Source organism: Austrofundulus limnaeus, unplaced genomic scaffold (assembly GCF_001266775.1).
Source record: "Austrofundulus limnaeus strain Quisiro unplaced genomic scaffold, Austrofundulus_limnaeus-1.0 Scaffold23, whole genome shotgun sequence".
Taxonomy (NCBI): Eukaryota; Metazoa; Chordata; class Actinopteri; order Cyprinodontiformes; family Rivulidae; genus Austrofundulus; species Austrofundulus limnaeus.
Window position 1 is genome coordinate 1,467,909 of NW_013952425.1, and position 19,254 is coordinate 1,487,162.

Here is a 19,254-nt window from a genome sequence, read left to right on the forward strand (position 1 = left end):
GTGTGTGTGTGTGTGTGTGTGTGTACGAGGGCCCTCTGCATTTTAAATGATTTCTACTGGTGGTTTGAAAACGTTTCCAATGTTCTTGAACTTAATGTGAGGTACTAGTAAAAGCTAAAAAAGGAGCTAATTGTTAGCTTTTGGACAGAAAGAGAAGGAAGAAAAAAGAGGTACCATTTGATCTGATTTGATAACACTTGGGTATTACCCTTGTTTTGTTTTTGTTTTTTGTTTGTTTGTTTGTTTGCTTTTTTGGTGGAAAATAATTTATTTTTATACATTTTTGTTTGTCAATTGTTGTTTGAGTATTTTTTTTTTGTTTTGTTATTGAGTTAAATAAATATAGGCTAMATTAGTTGCCGAAAAGTTAATCTCTCTCTGGGTCTTCTTTAGGATAAGATAGGCCAGTGTTTCTGCWTACATGTTATTTTGGAATTATCCACTATAGGTAAACCTTTCTGGTATCTCTACCTTCTACAACAAACCCAAGCACCCCTCCATTCGGGTTTCTGATTAAGAATGGTTGTAAGGGTGTTACAATTAGTATATTAATATTTTAAAAGTGGCAAGAAAACTGTAATTAGTAAGTCTGAATCACTTCCATCAAAAATATCTTAACATTTTTGCTAGAAATAAAAAAAAATTTAAAATTATTTTACAGCCTTCAAACGATAAAATCTCTTTAAAATCTGTGAGATTAAAGTGTTTTTTTAAAGATGGAAGCAATTCACTTTGGTCTTAGCCCTACTTGGAATAGATGCTCGCTTGTCAATAAGGGCAAAATAAAACTATTCTCTAAACTGAGGTTCCAAAGAACTATTTACAATATTATTTAAATACCATTTTACAGAGCCTTACTTTAAAAAAAATCCAAATTAGCTCTTTGATCATCAGTACTAAAAATATCTTCAGTCCTGTTACTTCTAATGTCCGTCAGCTGCTCATGTAGATTATTAGTTAAACTTGGAGCTCATTTATGTCCCGACACTTTTGTCTACTGTAGGATGAAGTTAAACCTGCAATTAACTATTAAGCTGTAACGTATCATCAAATGTGTAAAAAAGTTTAATAACTACAATATGTAAGCTTGAGGGGTAAATTAACATGTTTTGTGCTTGAAAATCACTTTGAAATTTAGCATTTATGGATGGGATAAAATCATCACTTGCGTAAAGTTTAGCGATCGATTGAGCATTAGACATTTTAGATAGGCAGTTTGCATGTACTTCTAATGCTAAATAGAACTGCCCACAAATATGACGACATGCAAAGAAAGCCGACATGAGAAAGAACATTAGAAATGGCTTTCGCAGTTATAAACCATAAACATGAGAGCAAACTCAGATCAATGCGATTCCATTACCATCCTATCTCATTTCCCAGAGCTGAATTGGAAATGGGTTAGAGATGGATTGTGTCATTACCAATTCCAGCAGATCCAAGGGAGCTATACATGAGAGTCAGAGTGTGTGTGTGTGTGTGTGTGTGTGTGTGTGTGTGTGTGTGTGTGTGTGTGTGTGTGTGTGTGTGTGTGTGTGTGTGTGTGTGTGTGTGTGTTTCAGCCGTATCTGCACCCGCTGCCAATGAATAGGGTTTTTATCGACAAGCAGGAAGGTGAGCAGGAGTTCATGCGTTGCCGTCATAGGTTTTAATATGCCAGCTTTGAGATGCTGAGATTTTTTTAGCCTGCTAAACTAAACAATTTCTGACAACTTTGTTTGGCATGCTTAAAATTGCTTTTGGATGATTATTGGACTTCAATTTGGAAGATAACTATTACAGTTTAAATCTCTGCTGTTTAATCGGGATTGTTTGCCACAGAACGTGCCCTAAGCCTCATCAGACATTGAACAAAAATAAATAAATTGTGCTTCAGATTAAATACATGGATTTCAGATGGGGAAAAAAATCAGACGTTTTTTTTTAAGAATACTTTCCTACAGGAGATATACTGGAATGATATGTTGCTGCATCTGCTSTATTACACCTGTCACCGGGCAGCCATCTTTCCATAAACAATATTTCAACAACTGAAATCAGGAGAGTAATTTCAGTCCCTCTAATGCTAATCAATGAAAAAATGCCTCAATCAGAACCCCGATCTGATATTTGCAATTGGGTCAGGGCATCCCTACTAAAACAGTAATTAAAAGATAGAAAAGTGATTTGATTAAATGGTTAAAAAAAACTTGCCATACAGTGTGCCAACTTGAGAAAGCAAACAGACCGAGATGAGCGCACAAAGATGCTGAGCGACTATGGATGAGGGTTGAATGCAATTATGACACATTGTTTGCTCAGATCAGTATGCACATGTGCGTGCACACGAACACACACCAGCCTTACTTTGCGCTCCATTTTATTTATTTATTTTTTTCAAATAGCACAAAGTTACTGAGCAGCTTTGTAATAAATTTTACAGATTGTTCAGTGTATGTTCATATGTACAAACAGAGAGACATTTATGTATGAAAGACTGGGACACACTGGAACAGATCCTTCTCTGCTACTAGAGGATTGTGTAGGGTTGCAGCTGATAGGCTGCAGTTCAGCCTCAAACGGAGAAATATTGTCATGGACAGTCTTTAAATCACTTTCCTTTGCCAACGTACTAATTGCAAATGAAACATATCAGCACAAAATGGGGAGTGAACTGGGACACGAGCCGTCACCTTCAGTAAAAGCCGACAGCCTTTGAGCACTATATCCAGCTAAAGTAATGACAGCTGGCAAGACAACAATAGAACTGTACACATACCGAGTCAGGAAAGAACCTCTGCATGTCTCAGAACAGATAAAAGAAAACGCAGCCAGCAACAGTTTGATTTTTCATACCCGTATGTGCACAGTGCCACAGATTTGTTTTACATAACCAGTCTCCCACCAAGGTTTTATTCTTTTTGCGTTATTAAATTAAAAACAGGTCAAGTCTTTTAGCTCTCCAATCGAAAATATGAATAACATAATTGTTGCCATAATCAAAGTAGACCTGCAATCAGGCTTTAACATATGATTCTGTGAATTGCCTCTTGGTGTTCTTTTCTCCAAACTGATTACTAAGCATGCTGACTCGTGAAAACTCCAGCAGTGCAAAAACAATGTGTAATTAAAATATTTTGATAAAACGATCAAAATGAATCGGTCAGTACTAAACAATAGTGAAACACAAACAATGTCCTCTACTTTCTCTCTGAACAGTTTACATTGAATAGTACATACAATATGAATTATATACACATAATTGCCTGATTTAGGGCAAACTAAGAACTACTGTATATCGGTTTAAGCAACCAACAAGAGATCATTTAACAATGCATAGATGTTGGGTGTGCATCTTTTTTTGATTATTTTAGTATAACTGATGACAAGTTTAGAGGCCTGTGCCCGTAGGGAGAAGATAAAGCAGCACTTTTGGTAAGAAATGAAGGCAGAGAAATAAAATGTTGTTTTAATTTTTAAAGATATAACAGACAAATAATGGTTTCCCATTCAGAGGCCATGCCCAGAGAACAATGTGTGTTGCTCCAAAACTGTTATTAGTCATTTTTGAAATAAAAATAAAAAAATTTCCAAGAAATATATCTTTACATAGATGTTGCTACGAATTGTCTTTTACGGCAAGGAAAAGCCGAAATTGCTATGGGAGCTTGGGCTTTATGCGCAGAAGCAGTGGTGCAACTTGGTAAACATACATGGCAGGCAAAATATAGTTTTGTATCTAAAGTGGTCTGTTAGACAGAAAATCTATGGACAACTTTAGCAGAGGCCTGTAATCAAAAGCATTAGACTGCACAAAGAATGCCCATCTCTGAATGTGGCAGAGTGCAAATGTCTAATAAAAATAAAACCTTTTTTTTTTTTACCCAGAGTAAACTCTTTAGTGAATTGTGGTTAAAAATGTGGCATTAGAGTGCAACTTGTCACCATAAGAATACAGTGGAATYAGCTGTGGCATTTAAAGGATGTATTATGATGGAGTAATAAAAAAAGAACACACAACGTTCAGGCCATGTAAATTAAAAGAAAAATAATGATAATGTTTCAAAAGGTAGTTCACCAGCGAGATATTCAGATGGTAAAAATGTCAAAGCGCAACTAGTGACTGTCAGAACAGCAGCAATTAGTTTGAAAAGATAATTTCTATAACTATAAAGCACAGTTCAAATAATTTGAGGTATCTCACCTGTTGTAGAAATTTCTTTGAATTGACCTCAGTTTGGAAGAATAGTATTTTCACATTTCACCATCAAACTGGAAGCTGGCTCTATTGGAGGAGATAAGAGATGCAAAAGAAGTGTTAGAGTATTTCTACTAGGTCTGGGACTTTAACACATTAATTACAAGAAGTTAATTACAATAAAATTTAACTTGTTCAAATTTTAACAATTAAAATTGAAAGCTTTTAAAATACAAAATAACTTTCATATGTTATGATGAAATAAAATAAAACCCTACATTCACACAAAACAACTTGCACATTATGCTTTTTAGCTTCAGAAGGTACTTTTTTACTTGTGTGTACAGTGCTTGGATTAGCAAAATGTTAGGTAAGATGGGGAGAGGAAAAAAAGTTGTGGAAAATTAGAAATTGAGAAAAACTAGGAAGTAGTGTGAATTTGGAAAGATCACTAACTACAGACGGTGATACTTTGATGAGCAGAGCTGCCCATATTTATGATAAAAAATCGCCCGCTTCGCTCTGCCAATAAGCCCTTATCTGTACTGCATGCATATAAGTTTGATAGAGCCTCCACCCATAGTGAAAGATAACAAAAATAATTAACATTCAGCTTTGAGAAGACAGAATTTTGCTCCAAAGGARAAAGAATACATTGCATAAAGAAGACTAGTAGAAACACAGCCGTTTTCCTTGCAGTAAAATGTTTCTGTGTGTCAGAACAACCAATTTTGTTCGTTTTGTTTTTTTAAAGCGGCGAAATTCACTTAAAAATATATAGATTCTGAAAATGTACGCTTATGTTAAACACAGTTGTTAAAAAAATCTGAGATTATTATTGTTTCGATTAAAGTACTGTGCTTTAACTGCAATAAGCCAACACTTTGTTAGTTATATTTAATTAGCACACAATATGATACTCATCAATTATGCAAAGGGCTAGAATTATATCACACTGTTTCACTTTATCTTTATGGCATCCAATCATTGGCAGTTCTTCAAGATGTGTTCAAYAGTCTGTTAAAAATAAAACTGCAAAATTAAACAATTGACCAAACCGTGACCCTCATGCCAAATAAAAGCCCAAACCAAAACTTAGATGCACTGTTTTACCCATACTATATCATGACTAAAGACTTWCCTGTCATCAATAATGTTCAATAGAAAGGTAAGGAGTTCCTTTATTACGATGGCTCAGTGCCCAATACCTTTGGGTATTTTGCTTGATTAAAAAGAACAAGGCTACAACAGTAAACATCTTTTTAAACTGTCTCTCTACTTATTAGCCAGTGTTTTATGCTGTTGGAGCCATTAACTAAATTAATAATGTCCGCATTGAATAATGCTGATAATACCATTATTGCCATCTAACAAAAGGATTCATCCAACCRGTCCTAGCAATGACTGAGTCAATGCTGCTCTCATAAGGATGGAACAACAAAGGCTGATTTCAGGCGAGATTCCTYGAGCAGCGTGTGACCATAATTGGATTAGACGGCTGGTTGCTACAGACAGAATGGAAGAGATGCAGTAAGGAGCTTTTGCCATTTATTCTCCTTTGTGTGGTTGGAGGTGATTATGACTAATCAGCACAGGCAAGTTTCAGGGAGCTGCCAATGAAAATGAAACCCKTTTTACAAGTAGCTGCAATTCTTTGTTTACAAAGTTGAAAGTGTTTCARCACAACGTGACTTTGCATCAGTCTTGGTCACACATGACCTATCCAAATCTTTACAGACAAGTATGCAAAAAAGTGCATCATAGCAAAAGGACTAGCTGCTATGCTCAAAGKTTTGACGAGGTTTTATTACAAAAAGAGAGAACGTTGTTTAAAAAGAAAAAGTCAGAAATATGATCATTTTGTCTTCCAAATCCGCTGCAACCTGAGGCCCATTTAAACAACTTTAAACAACTAAACTACACTTCTGCCTCTTCAAGTTAAAATTCATCTTTATCTTATTTTAGAGCCAGAACACTTGATAATCCAGTCCATGRTAGCATGTGAGGAGGTTCCCCATTTTGTCTCAATTACATGAAAATGGCCAGCACTTCATCAGCTCTTATCGAGCGCTACTTGAGTAAATGAGGTTGTTGGGGTAGAGGTTAGGTCTGAACCCTTGATCTGATTGAAGAACAGAAAAAGTGATCACACAAATAGAAAGCACAGCCCTCGGACTTATTGAAAGAATACAATATTTACACTGAGCTGCAGTGGGTGGAAAAGCTGTAGTCTTTAAAGGTGCACAATTACATTTGTTTTTCCAGCCAATTATCTTGTGAACCACTGGGCAATAATAATGAAGTTGATTGACTGATAACTGATTAAGCTTTGAGCCAACCCGATTCATGTTAGTTGCCACATATATGAAAACAATGCTATGTTTGGCTAATTTATACATTCCTGGCAAACAATAGCTTTATAATAACTCAGTTGTAGAGATGTTGAACTAAAACTTGGTGTGGTAGTGGCTGAGACTCATCTTTAATGATATGTACTGTCAGATTACGCTAGACCAGTGATTCCCAACCAGGGGTACGTGTACCCCTTGGGGTACGTGAGCATATTACAGGGGGTATGTGGAAAAATTTCCCAGGTGTGTACAATATTAAAAAAATAGGACTGAGATACTGTATGTAGGACCCTATGATTTCCGCAATGCGGAAATTGCAAACGGAATCACGAAATTAACACAAAATGGAATCCTGTATAAAACGCGGAATCTCAAGGAATTTGCTCATTTGGGGTATTGATGTATTTTGGACGCTACTGCCTCCTGCACCTGCCATTACCTGGTTTACTTATTTAATTACTTATTCACTTTCAAGGCAATGTATTTACCTTYATATTTACTTTGAGTTGAAAAGAATAAAAGTCCTGAGAATTAAATGTTCTAGGAGGTAAAATAAAWAATTTTCGTTTAATAATCAGTTGTAGTACATTATACTTTTGGAGAATCATCATTACGTTTGACAGAGGGGGTACTAGTGGAATGACAAAATGGCTCAGGGGATACACAAGTCTAAAAAGGTTGGGAACTACCGCGTTAGACCATTTAAAACTAATGCACAGAGCAATGAGAGATGTGTTTCGCAGAATGCCTAAGTTTAGTGAAAATTTGCAACATATCTCAAAATTATGTGTCGACAAAYATTGTAACCCACTGAGATATGGACTTTAAAAATTCACAGTCTTGGTTTAAGCTGCAAATTAAAAATTTACTGCTGAACAAACTTGCTGAATTTAGTTTGACAGAACCGTTATATGTTTGAGTAGATATTTTTAGAATTTCACACACCGTTCCGAAGAGAAATGAATCAAGTGCGAAGCCACAAAACCTGACAAAAACACCAACCTACATATCCCGTTTTTGTTTTGACTACTGTGTTTTGCTATAGTTTTGGAGTTCGTTCGAATCCCAGGTGCTCCTTTTATTTCTCTGTCTGTTATGACGGCATGAGTCATTACTCAAATCCAATATGTCTGCAAGCTTTTATGTTGCCTTCTTTTGCTCGTGTGTCTTCCTGGCAAAAGCAAGTCCCTGGCATGACCGCCCACCCCTCCCTCTCCTCATTCTACCAACATTGGTGAGAGGAGCAACGAGTGGACACGATGCCACTTTAACCGAGGGCGAAACAAAATGAAGCAATTTATCTCCCACTGGGTCAGGGAGAGAGARGGGGAAGTTTAGCAGGGAAAACACTGGTGAGATTTTTCTGTTTTATACCCTAGGATGGGGAGTTTGTGTAGATGCCTCTCATTAGAGCAACCCCCCCAACCTTTATCCCTGTGGCACTAAGGGCTGTGCTGGCTGCTTCAACTATGCCCAGCTGTGAACAGATGGGTGGCACAGCACAGGCCAATATGTCAGGTCTGATGGTGACTTTCAAGAAATATTAACGTTTTGCCTGGTCATGTACTCTGGTTCAAAGTGCATAAATGCATCAAAAACCCAAAGATTGTGGCATCGAAGTCATTTTTGATAACAATTTACAATCATAAAATGTTTAATGAAAAAAATTAATTAACTGGTAAAATCCTGTTTTTGTCTTTTATTATATAGCTGTCTATTTATTGCAGCTTTATTGGCATTGTCTATTTCAAGCTGAATATGTTGTAACGATAGCACATAACCTTGTGTCCAGGAAGAATAAAAAAATTGCTAAATATCATTTTATAAAACTGAAAAGATGCGATTATCACTACAGAAAATTCATGGGAGTGTGGTCTTTGGTGCAGACCAACAGCACAAATCTCCTTTATTATGCTTAAAGTACACTTCTACTGATAAAGTGTTTGTATCACTTTGTATTTGAACAATGGCAAACAGGTCCATCCTCAAAAATAAAACCAAGGTTCTGAGTAAAGCCCTTTTTAAAATAACTGAGTTCGTTCTTTAGTTTTCAAATGGCATTCATTGGGGAAAAAATGCATTTTGTCCATCACATTTAATTCTAAAGTTCTAAAGATCCTGCGTAGTCTTTTAGCACTTGTAGAATGTGTTATAAATGACTCTCAGGTACTACCACACCAAATTTCAACTTAGTTTTAGTTAAAATGGTTGAGTTACAACCATTTTATTCTATTTGATTAGGTGAATTAGTAGAAGCAGCAGTCTAACTTGGGCTTACTCTAAAGTTATTAGTTTTAAAAATGCATCCAATGACAACTTCATGAGATTGTCATAAGAATCTGTCCAGTGGTTAATGAGATATTTTTCTGACAGTGACTGGCACAGGCCAAATATAGGCTGCCATTTGCCAGCGGGTGATGATCAAACACAATAAAATCAATGTATTTGAAAACCATTTTAAAACACTAAGGCCAATTTTCTTCTCCTCCGGCCTATTATTGGTTTGATTTGAGTTGGAGCAACATTTGTAACAAACCCCTAATGTTTTCATTTCAACTCACTCCATGAAGCCGTCTTTTCATCCGGTCAAGTGTTGAAGCAGCCAGGGCTGCACAGCTTGTCCTCTACTCCCTCCAAAAAAACAAGATGAGCTCCACTGATAAATGATTAGCTTGATGAGGAATCATGATCTAGATCAGGAGCAGGCTAATGTCAGCAATCTGTGTTGTCCATCTGTTTCATTACCCAACCAACCACCTAACTCGCTTGAAACCTTGAGAAGAAAAGCTCAGGCAGCTGGGAATTCATTTCAGCTCACTTTTGCTCGTTTTACTCCAGCGAACTCGATCTTCCGGCACAATACATGGTCATTGTGATTTTCGACCTCAACATTAAGCCTGAAAGCTGAAACTCTTCACATGGAACATAGTTGTGGGAAAACTAAGAAGATAGTTATTATATACATTTTTGTCTAATGGAAGTTGAATTCTGGCATGTCTTAAAATGTTAAAATTGTCAGGAAGAATTATGGACGACTTTGAAAAACATAAAATATGTAACAGCCCAACTCATGTTTTAAGTCAACACAATCATGCGTGGTTGCTAACTGAACATTGTACTTCCTTAAATAGTTATTTCCAATTTCGGGTCATTTGCAAATTTGAGGTTTTCAGACATGCGTTGATTAAAGTTTTAAACTGTAAAACTATCATGTGGTCACACGTCACCATCATGGTAGCATGGGAGCAACAAACATTGCTAAATATAATTCTAGAAGTTAATGCATAAAAAATATGCATGCTAAAATATTAATTTTAGTCTTAGGATTTTTTGGACTTGGGTGTTTGTGGTGAAGAGAAACTGTACAGAGTGAAGGTATTCAAAAATTCTTAGCCTAATTGTGTGCATAATGAAAATATAGTTATTTTGAATAAATAAGAAAAAAATAGGACATTAAAAAAATACAAAGAAAGGTTCCATTTCTGACACGGCATATTTAGCTGAGACAAAATCAGAAACTGAGTTTGCAATGAAAGAACAAAAGAGGCTCAACACAAAGGTCCATTCTCTTACTAAACCAAAGATAAAAGAGGTACCTGTACCGTTACAAACACCCAGATAATGTAAAGAATAACAGTGAATGATACAGTGAGGTGGTTTACAAAATGAGGTCCTGCTCCCACRAGAATCTGCATGCCATGTATCATCCATCTGAATTATCTTCGGTCCAGTGGACACACAACTTGTGTGGCATCGAATGTTCAGAAGCGTTAAGAAAAAACCGCAGTATAGTGTGTGAGCTGCACACAGTGGGGCCATTTCTCAAGTCTTACATGACAAGGTTTCAAATAATCACACGCAGGGCGTTGTCCAAGAGAATGTCTGGAAAATAAATGGTTAGAGGTTTATTTTATTTATTCTAAACATGAAGGCTCAGGCACACTGGATGCAGAGGGGTGACAAGCTGGTAAAGATCAAGTTTGATTCTCAAGGAAATTTGGGAGGGCACATCCTAACTTCATCTCCCTCTTCATGAAGGCACAAGGGAATATGAATAAAAAACATTTATATTAATAAAAGCTGGTGACAAACAGGCAAAAACATGATCATCTGCCTTCAGCAAAGGGTGAAAATGAACAACTTAACTCCTTTTTATGATACTGCATTACTCTGAAAGCTATAGCAGACAGGCAATGTTAAAGACCAGTGGTGGGCAGCAACCCACTAAAGCGCAAATCTGCTAATTGTGGACCTAAATATTTTGTTTGCGCTTTAGTGGTCTTACTAGATTTTAAAATTCATAAGTGGATTTGCGCTTTCTAAAATTAAAATGCAGTACTGCTAATAACTAATTACCTACCAGTCATCATTATCTTGAACAGTGGAAGGTATGGCCGTCAATGACTCACAACACATGTGATCTATCCAACAGCACCCTCCCAGATAAACACACTTATTGTGAAGGTATACATCTTTGCTGACAGTTGCTTTGGGTCACGGTTCTGATTTCCCACAATGTTTTGTGTCTGCTTATGTAGCAGAAAGGCAATAGCAAAAACAGTTAACGTTTGTAATCCATACTAAAATTTTGTATGTATTGATTTATTTTACTTTACAATCAGAGCTCCTTTTWAAAAAAAAAAGTTTAAACGCTGGAGCTCAATATTTGACGTAATTGGTCGAAGCAATCTGCCAACAGGGTTAGAGACTCAGAAATGATTTGAAGATGTTATGCTGATGAAGACTGACATCTAGTGGTCAACTGGAGCAACTACATGGAAAAYTTTAAAATCAAAGCTCTTATTTTGAAGGGAAGATAGTTTTCTGTTCTCCATGCTTTCGTTTCCTGTCACAAACCAAATCCGTCATGTACCCAGAATGCATCACTTCAGTTTTCCAATAAACAGTTTTAAAATTACTTTATTGATGCTTCTTTAATGAAAAATCTACAACAAACAAAAGAAAAAGACAAAGAAGCAGCCAAACTAGCAATCCTCAACAACTTTTTAAAGAATCAGCTGAACTAGCAATCCTCAACATTTTAATTTTTACACCAGGAGCTAAAAGGTCTGTTTCAGGAAATCACATCCCCAGCAATCGGCGGTTGTAGAATTAAATTGTAAATGAGTACATACATCGCTAGTTGGCAATGTTGTGCATATATTGTACATGAATTGTTGCCAGCTAGTAAGTGTCAAATTGAACTTGCACTTTAAAATTAGCTTCCGCCAAATTTTCTATGGCATAAGCGCTTTTGAGGTTGCAGACCTAAATATTTTCATAAGCGCTCCAGAAATTGCAGAGCTAAATTTTGGATTAGCGCTGCCCACCACTGTTAAAAACAAGTTTTCCCACCACTGCTGTGATGTTGGTCACACACCAGTTGTCCCACARGTACCTGGCATTTATAAGCCTATTGTCAGGATTGCCAGTCCTGACAGCTTCTATCCTGGCACTAAGCTACATCTCACTGCATTGTCACCAGCTACCCCACCTTCTCTGGGAAGTCATGTCTGACCAGTCAGTTTGCACTTTGTCTTGACTGAACCTCRTCCCGAGGTCTTCAAGCTAGTGTGAGGAGACTTGAGGACCACCTCTATAATTTAAGAGGAAAAACACATATCTAAGGTTAGGAGTAATCTTAGTTGTTGTTGATGAAGGAAATGGTATCATCTAATCATTATACTCTTGTTTTAATTGGCCTGAATACTTTGGGTCATCTTCTGACACGGCTATTTTGTGGGTCATGTGTTAAAAACTTTGGGCTCTAATGATTTAACTATGTGCAGTGCACAAGAGAGCAGAAGAAGAGAGTGCAGGCAGGTTGGAGTGGATAATGAAGTGGGATGATTTCTAACCAGAGAGCAACAATAAGATCAAAAAAGGTCCAGACACAGAGAGTAAAAAGGGACAAAACTGTATGTTTTATGTAAAAATTGTATACATGCAAACATTTCTAAACCAGGCAACAAGATTTATAGCACAATACTTGAACAAGATAGAATAAAAGCGCTTCAATGCTTACAAATTTATACACTTAAGGATGCCAGAGGGACAGCTCGGGTTGGGCAGTTAGGAGACCAAGTAGGCTGAGATGCTTCAAACGCATACAGAGGAGGAGATACTAGACAAAGGTTGTTGAATATGGAGAAGGAAAAGAGGAAGACCATTGAGGGAGTTTGTCTATTTGAATAATTAAGACTGTATAACCCAGTTCTTTTTCCCCCTCTTGCAAATAAGCTTGTAACTATTCATTTTATTATTTTGATAAAGAGATAAAAGTTGAACACGTCTTTGGGAGAGGGGCAGCAAGGGAATCAACTTGGCTTGGAAGTAAGAAAGTGGGACTGAGAGGAAAATAAGTTGGGTCTATATAAAAAAGTACTATTAATGTGATAAATTCTTACTCATTTGTATTTTTAAAAAATCATTATACTTTGTCTTTTTTTGTCAAATGAATTTAATGTTCTTTGAATATAACTAACGACCATGGTCACAGGCACACCGATTAGGTTTTTAGCTCCTTGGAGGCCGATAGTAATACAGCAATACAGTTAAAATGTGAGTCCTGACAGGCTGATGGAGCGAGCACGGTTCCAAAAATGAAGACTTATTATCTTTAGGGAAGGATTTTGAACCTAAAACCCAAGGGCTATACATTATCCTGATAAGTCATGTCGCCCTATGCCAGAGGCCCCATTGTCAGGCCCTACCACCTAATGACGGGAAACTGATAAGCAGTCAGACCATGTCACCTGCAATGTAAAACAAAAATAGATACCATTAATCATGTGAATTGCCATTAAAGACAAAAGTTGATGATGGGAAAGACTCCAGGAGGGTATTAGAGCATAATGGAGAACAATCAGTCAGTGAATCATTAGGATTTGAGTAGAAGAACAAGAGATTATGTGTGGATAAAGAAAGGCCAAATCTTCTGAAATTATACCTTAAGTTTGTGGATGGAACCAGTTACCAGATGAATATATACATTTTAGCTTTCCTAAAAGGTTCCTTATTCCAACTGTTCATTGAGATGGATGTTAAAAAGCTTTAATCAGAATAAAATTATAAACCAATGTAAGCAAATTTACGGTTTCTGAGCATACGGGCTACAGAGTTGAGTTCATGCTTGAACAATTTACGTATATTTCATTCAAAGTAGCATAACACAGAAAAATCCTGTATAAATGAAGTGGTACGAGGACTGGACTGAAAAAAGGAAAAGGAAAAGGAAATAAAAAAGGAAAAAATACTTGAGGCAATTGCGTACCTTGTAGGCATACATTTTTTTTTGTTTTCAAACTGATTTAAAAAAACAGATGCTTATTCTATTTTTATGTTATACTCCAAAAATGGGAAAATGGTCCATATTTTTATTTTTATCACTATCAGACCATTTCAGGAATTAAAAAATGCTAGCTAACTAGTTTTCCATTTCTTTAAGAATTGTCAGCTGATAGTTTATCACTGATGATTCAATCGGTTTCCAGGAATTCTGGTGCTTTTAGCACATGAATGAGGAACTTGAAGCTGCAGCATGTTCCACAGAACAGCGGTGAGTTGCCTGAACAGTTTGAAACTGAAATTTGAGCGACTAAAAAGTACACAAATCCTGAAGTAATTTGAACGGTAATATATATATACAGTGGTGTGAAAAAGTGTTTGCCCCCTTCCTCATTTGCTGTTTTTTTGCATGTTTGTCACACTTAAGTGTTTCGGAACATCAAACCAATTTAAACAATAKTCAAGGACAACACAAGTAAACACGAAATGCAATTTGTAAATGAAGGTGTTTAATATTAAAAGAGAAAAAAATCTAAACCATCATGGCCCTGTGTGAAAAAGTGATTGCCCCCTAAACCTAATAACTGGTTGGGCCACCCTTGGCAGCAACAACTGCAACCAAGCGTTTGCGATAACTTGCAATGAGTCTTTTACAGAGTTCTGGAGGAATTTTGGCCCACTCATCTTTGCAGAATTGTTCTAATTCAGTTACATTAGAGGGTTTTCGAGCATGATACCACAACATCTCAATAGGATTCAGGTCAGGACTTTGGCTAGGCCACTCCAAAGTCTTCATTTTGTTTTTCTTCAGCCATTCAGTGGTGGACTTACTGGTATGTTTAGGATCATTGTCCTGCTGCAGAACCCAAGTTCGTTTCAGCTTGAGTTCACGAACAGATGGTCGGACATTCTCCTTCAGGATCTTTTGGTAGATAGCAGAATTCATAGTTCCATTTATCACAGCAAGTCTTCCAGGTCCTGATGCAGCAAAACAGCCCCAGACCATCACACTACCACCACCATATTTTACTGTTGGTATAATGTTCTTTTTCTGAAATGCAGTGTTCTTTTTACGCCAGATGTAATGGGACACACACCTTCCAAAGAGTTCCACTTTTGTCTCATCGGTCCACAGAATGTTTTCCCAAAAGTCTTGGGGATCATCAAGATGCATTTTGGAAAAATTGAGATGAGCTTTAATGTTCTTTTTGCTCAGCAGTGGTTTTCTTCTTGGAACTCTGCCATGCAGGCCATTTTTGCCCAGTCTTTTTCTGATGGTGGAGGCATGAACGCTGACCTTAACTGAGGCAAGTGAGGCCTGCATTTCTTTGGACGTTGTTGTGGGGTCTTTTGTGACCTCTTGGATGAGTCGTCGCTGCGCTCTTGGGGTAATTTTGGGCGGCCGGCCACTCCTGGGAAGGTTCACCACTGTTCCATGTCTTCGCCATTTGTGGATAATGGCTCTCACAGTGGTTCGCTGGATTCCCAAATCTTTGGAAATGGCTTTATAACCCTTTCCAGACTGATAGATCTTAATTACTGTCTTTCTCACTTGTTCCTGAATTTCTTTGGATCTCGGCATGATGTGTAGCTTTTAAGGATCTTTTGGTGGACTTCACTGTGTCAGGCAGCTCCTATTTAAGTGATGTCTTGATTGAAAACAGGTGTGGCAATAATCAGGCCTCGGTGTGGCTAGAGAAATTGAACTCAGGTGTTAAAAACCACAGTTATAGTATATTTTAACAAGGGGGCAATCACTTTTTCACACAGGGCCATGATGGTTTGGATTTTTTCTCCTTTAATAATAAACACCTTCATTTACAAATTGCATTTTGTGTTTACTTGTGTTGTCCTTGAATATTGTTTAAATTGGTTTGATGTTCCGAAACACTTAAGTGTGACAAACATGCAAAAAAACAGCAAATGAGGAAGGGGGCAAACACTTTTTCACACCACTGTACATATATATAAAAWAWAWAAAAAAAAAATATATATATATATATGTATAATTTACCTAATTTCCCTCTGGGATCAATAAAGTATTTTTGAAATGAATTGAATTTAATATATATAGGGTGCAACGATACCGAAAATTCACGATTCGGTTCAGTTCGATTATTTAGTCTCACTGTTTGATATTTTTTCAATAAAACAAAAGAGAATTGCTATGCTCTTTTTAACTTGTAATTTATTTAAATTAATTATGAACATTTGTTTAACCTCAAAATACAGTTTTCAAATTAAATGTTTCTGAAACAGCAAGTTTCTCATTGGATCTATGCTCAACAATGCAGCCTAGGTGGAGTAGTCGAACACAGATCCACTGATCCTTTAACACAGAGCATCTTCAGAGAACAAGTTGATAAAATAAATTTAAAAAATCTGTATTGCTCGATACAAGTGTGTATTGAACCTAAAGCACGGTTCGATGTGGGTACATGTATTGTTGCACCCCTTGTATATATGTAATTTTCTACAGAAACCCACAWTAAAGTACCCAAATTACTCATATTAGTTATGTATTTTACTAGTAGCATGGACAAAAAGACAAAAGTATTCATCCAGACTAGCCAAACAAAAGTCTGTTCATCGTTTGAGGCTTTTAAAACTGGCACATGAGTCATTTTGACCCAAGGACAGCAGGAGGTTTAAAACATACTTATGTGAAGGAACACTATATTAGTCTAAAAAAAGTTGAGTAGATTTCCTGAGTACAAAATCAACTTTTTTCCTTCCTACCTGGATTATTGAGATGCATCAGGACAACACTACATTAGCTAATATTAGTATTTATCATTGAGAGGTCAGACTAAAGTTTTTTATTTGTAGACATGCTAATTGAATGGTTCTCCATATTACACCATGTAGGTTTAAAGTACATATATTTTGATGAGCTAGCAAACATGTCACACTTAATTTACTTCAACACAACTGGAATGAAAATACCATGAGTTAGGTTTATAATAGAGCAATTAAATACCTTTTGTAAACTTTACAAAGTAATTTTAATGACTTAGTCATAAACTTGCCATCATGTAGCAATAAGTAGATAATCCTACACAGAAGATAATGTGTGTTTTAGTTCCTTTGCTTCCTTTTTATTTCGTCATTTTTCTGTACTCCCACCTTGTTAACTTGACTTTTGTTCCCCTGACTGATCCCTCTTTTATTCCCCAGCTGCAGTTCGTATGTTGCTCCTCGACCTCATTTAATTCACTCTTTCTTCTGTCTTACCCTTTTCTCCTGTCCTTTTTTTTTCTTTGTACTTTCGCTATCTCGTTTCCACAGAGGACACTCACACACACACAATATTCTGAGTGCTTGCAAAGCTTTCTATACGTCCAACTGGCCGATGTGTTTGCTCCTCCTAAGTCTGTGCACAAAGTACACTGTTTGCTTGAGTTGTCAAATACAACATTTGAGGCCAGTGAAAGTTTGAGCTTGAACTGCAGCGTTAAAGACCTCATTTCTGTAGACTAATTTAGTTAATATGCATCAGGAAATGACAAATGAGATATTTTCAGCTAGCAGAACAAACACTGAAATAAATTTAAGGATAACAAAAGCAAAAATTAACAACAAAAAATAAAATAAAGTGAAACTAGCATYCCTGTAGTTGCACAACAGAGTCATGCTTACACCTCAAGGATAAGCACTCTTTTGAAGACTAAAATGTTCATATTTTAGACAGAAAAGACCAATGGTTTGAGAAAGTGATAAAGGAAACAATAAAAAAAACTTAATGACAAAGGTAGTCTGGAATCTAGCTTACATTAAAAAGAACATGTCATGCAGCTTGAAAGTTTTCAGCCTTTTTTTTTATTAAGAAAGCTCTCTGGGTAGGAGGTGAAATGCGTTAAACTACAAAATGTTTTATTTTTAGCCATGTCCTGTAATAAGACTGAGAATCTACACCAGTATATTGAAAATGCTCACTCACCATCTAAATTTGTCAAACAGCAGAAAGATACGTGAAAGGCACCTTTTCTCTCAGCTATTCATCCTCGCACTTGTTCATTTCACAGGCTGTTAATCATTACTGTGATTATTTAATTAAATAACTTTGCTTTTTTTCTGTGGCCTAAAGTCTACAAAGGACTGCTGTTGCCATGAGCAACGGTGTATGTGCGATGGAGGACTCGGGGCATAATGACAGGAGAAATGTCTGTGGGAGTGGTACGAAGGGCAGCTCGTGAGTCCTTGTGACTAGGCCACAGTTGGATTCCATCGACAGAAACCAGCTGATGTGAACAAAGTTTCTGCTCCSTTTTACTAACCCATGAGGACAAAATATACAAACAGGCCATAAAAAACAAGTCCATCTGCAAGATATAATATTTGTAGTACAACTGGTCGAGTTGGGGAACGCTTAAGACAAATACTTAGCTTACAAATTGTTTGTATTTGAACTAATGGTCTGACGGCATGAGCCATGTTCTTACTGAGATATTACAAAATTTTGATGAAGCATCAATAGTTGTAGCAACCAAGGCAGAAATTCTATTAAATCATTTTAACTGTGTTCCATAGKTCTTTATGAAAATTGTATCTGTTTATCAAAAAAAGATTTGTTCCTCTTAAAAATTCTGCCATTTTTTGAGTTTATGGAAAATTTGAAAATAAAAATGGAATAAATTATACTGATAAGTTACCAGACAAAAATTATGGCAATTATGTTTCAGTGTAATGTGCTGTTTATTGTAATCAAATAGAATTTTTTTTAAATTTGAATTAATCTGCTTTTTTGTGTAGTGCTCTGAGGTGACTTTTGCTCTCACTTGGTCTTGTTTGCACCCTCTGATGCAAATCTCCTCATTTCCTCCTGRATTCAAAAAGAATTCAGCAGTACCATCCAAGAATCTACTTACCTGCCCACTCTCCAGCTCCATCTTCATACTTGCCCTTGCTTCATGCTCCTCTGACTTCGGAAACCTTCATCTTCTCTTGGACCTACAAATGAAAAAGTAAAATGTAAGACATCTACTCACTGAAACAATCTCAGATCCACCACCAACTCCAGTCCTCTCCTCCTGCAGAATGATTGTGGAAAATGTATCATAGCAGCAATAATTAATGGAAGTTAATGGAGTCTCTTCATCCATCTTTATGTTTATGCAGCCAACTAAAGTGCTGGCAGACAACACATTTCCAAAACTTAAGTTAAGTCTTGAATACCTCTTTCATTAGGTGCGTTTGCCATTTTCTGGCCAATTACTGATCATTGATATGGTGGTGGTTGTAAAATAAAATAAAATAAAATAAAAAAAACACATGAGACATTGTAAGGTTGGAGAGAATTTGTGGAGTCATTGTGACACATTTTGTAAATTGTTGTAAAAAAAACACCTGGAAATTTGCACAGAATTTAATGTAAAAACATGGATATAATTTTGTTTTTTGCTAAATTTGTACACATTTATGAAATTTACACTATAGATT

At 36.4% G+C, this 19,254-nt stretch overlaps 1 long non-coding RNA gene across 1 annotated transcript in view; it reads right to left on the bottom strand.

Moving 5' to 3' along the window:
* The window catches only part of LOC106514846 (uncharacterized), a 104,886-nt gene that overhangs the window by 10,926 nt on the left and 74,706 nt on the right, over positions 1–19,254 (bottom strand). The window contains exons 2-3 of the long non-coding RNA XR_001309936.1: positions 18,684–18,765; positions 4,184–4,264 (exon numbers count right to left, since the gene is read on the bottom strand). This is a non-coding gene — a long non-coding RNA (uncharacterized LOC106514846). The remainder of the gene's footprint in view (positions 1–4,183; positions 4,265–18,683; positions 18,766–19,254) is intronic.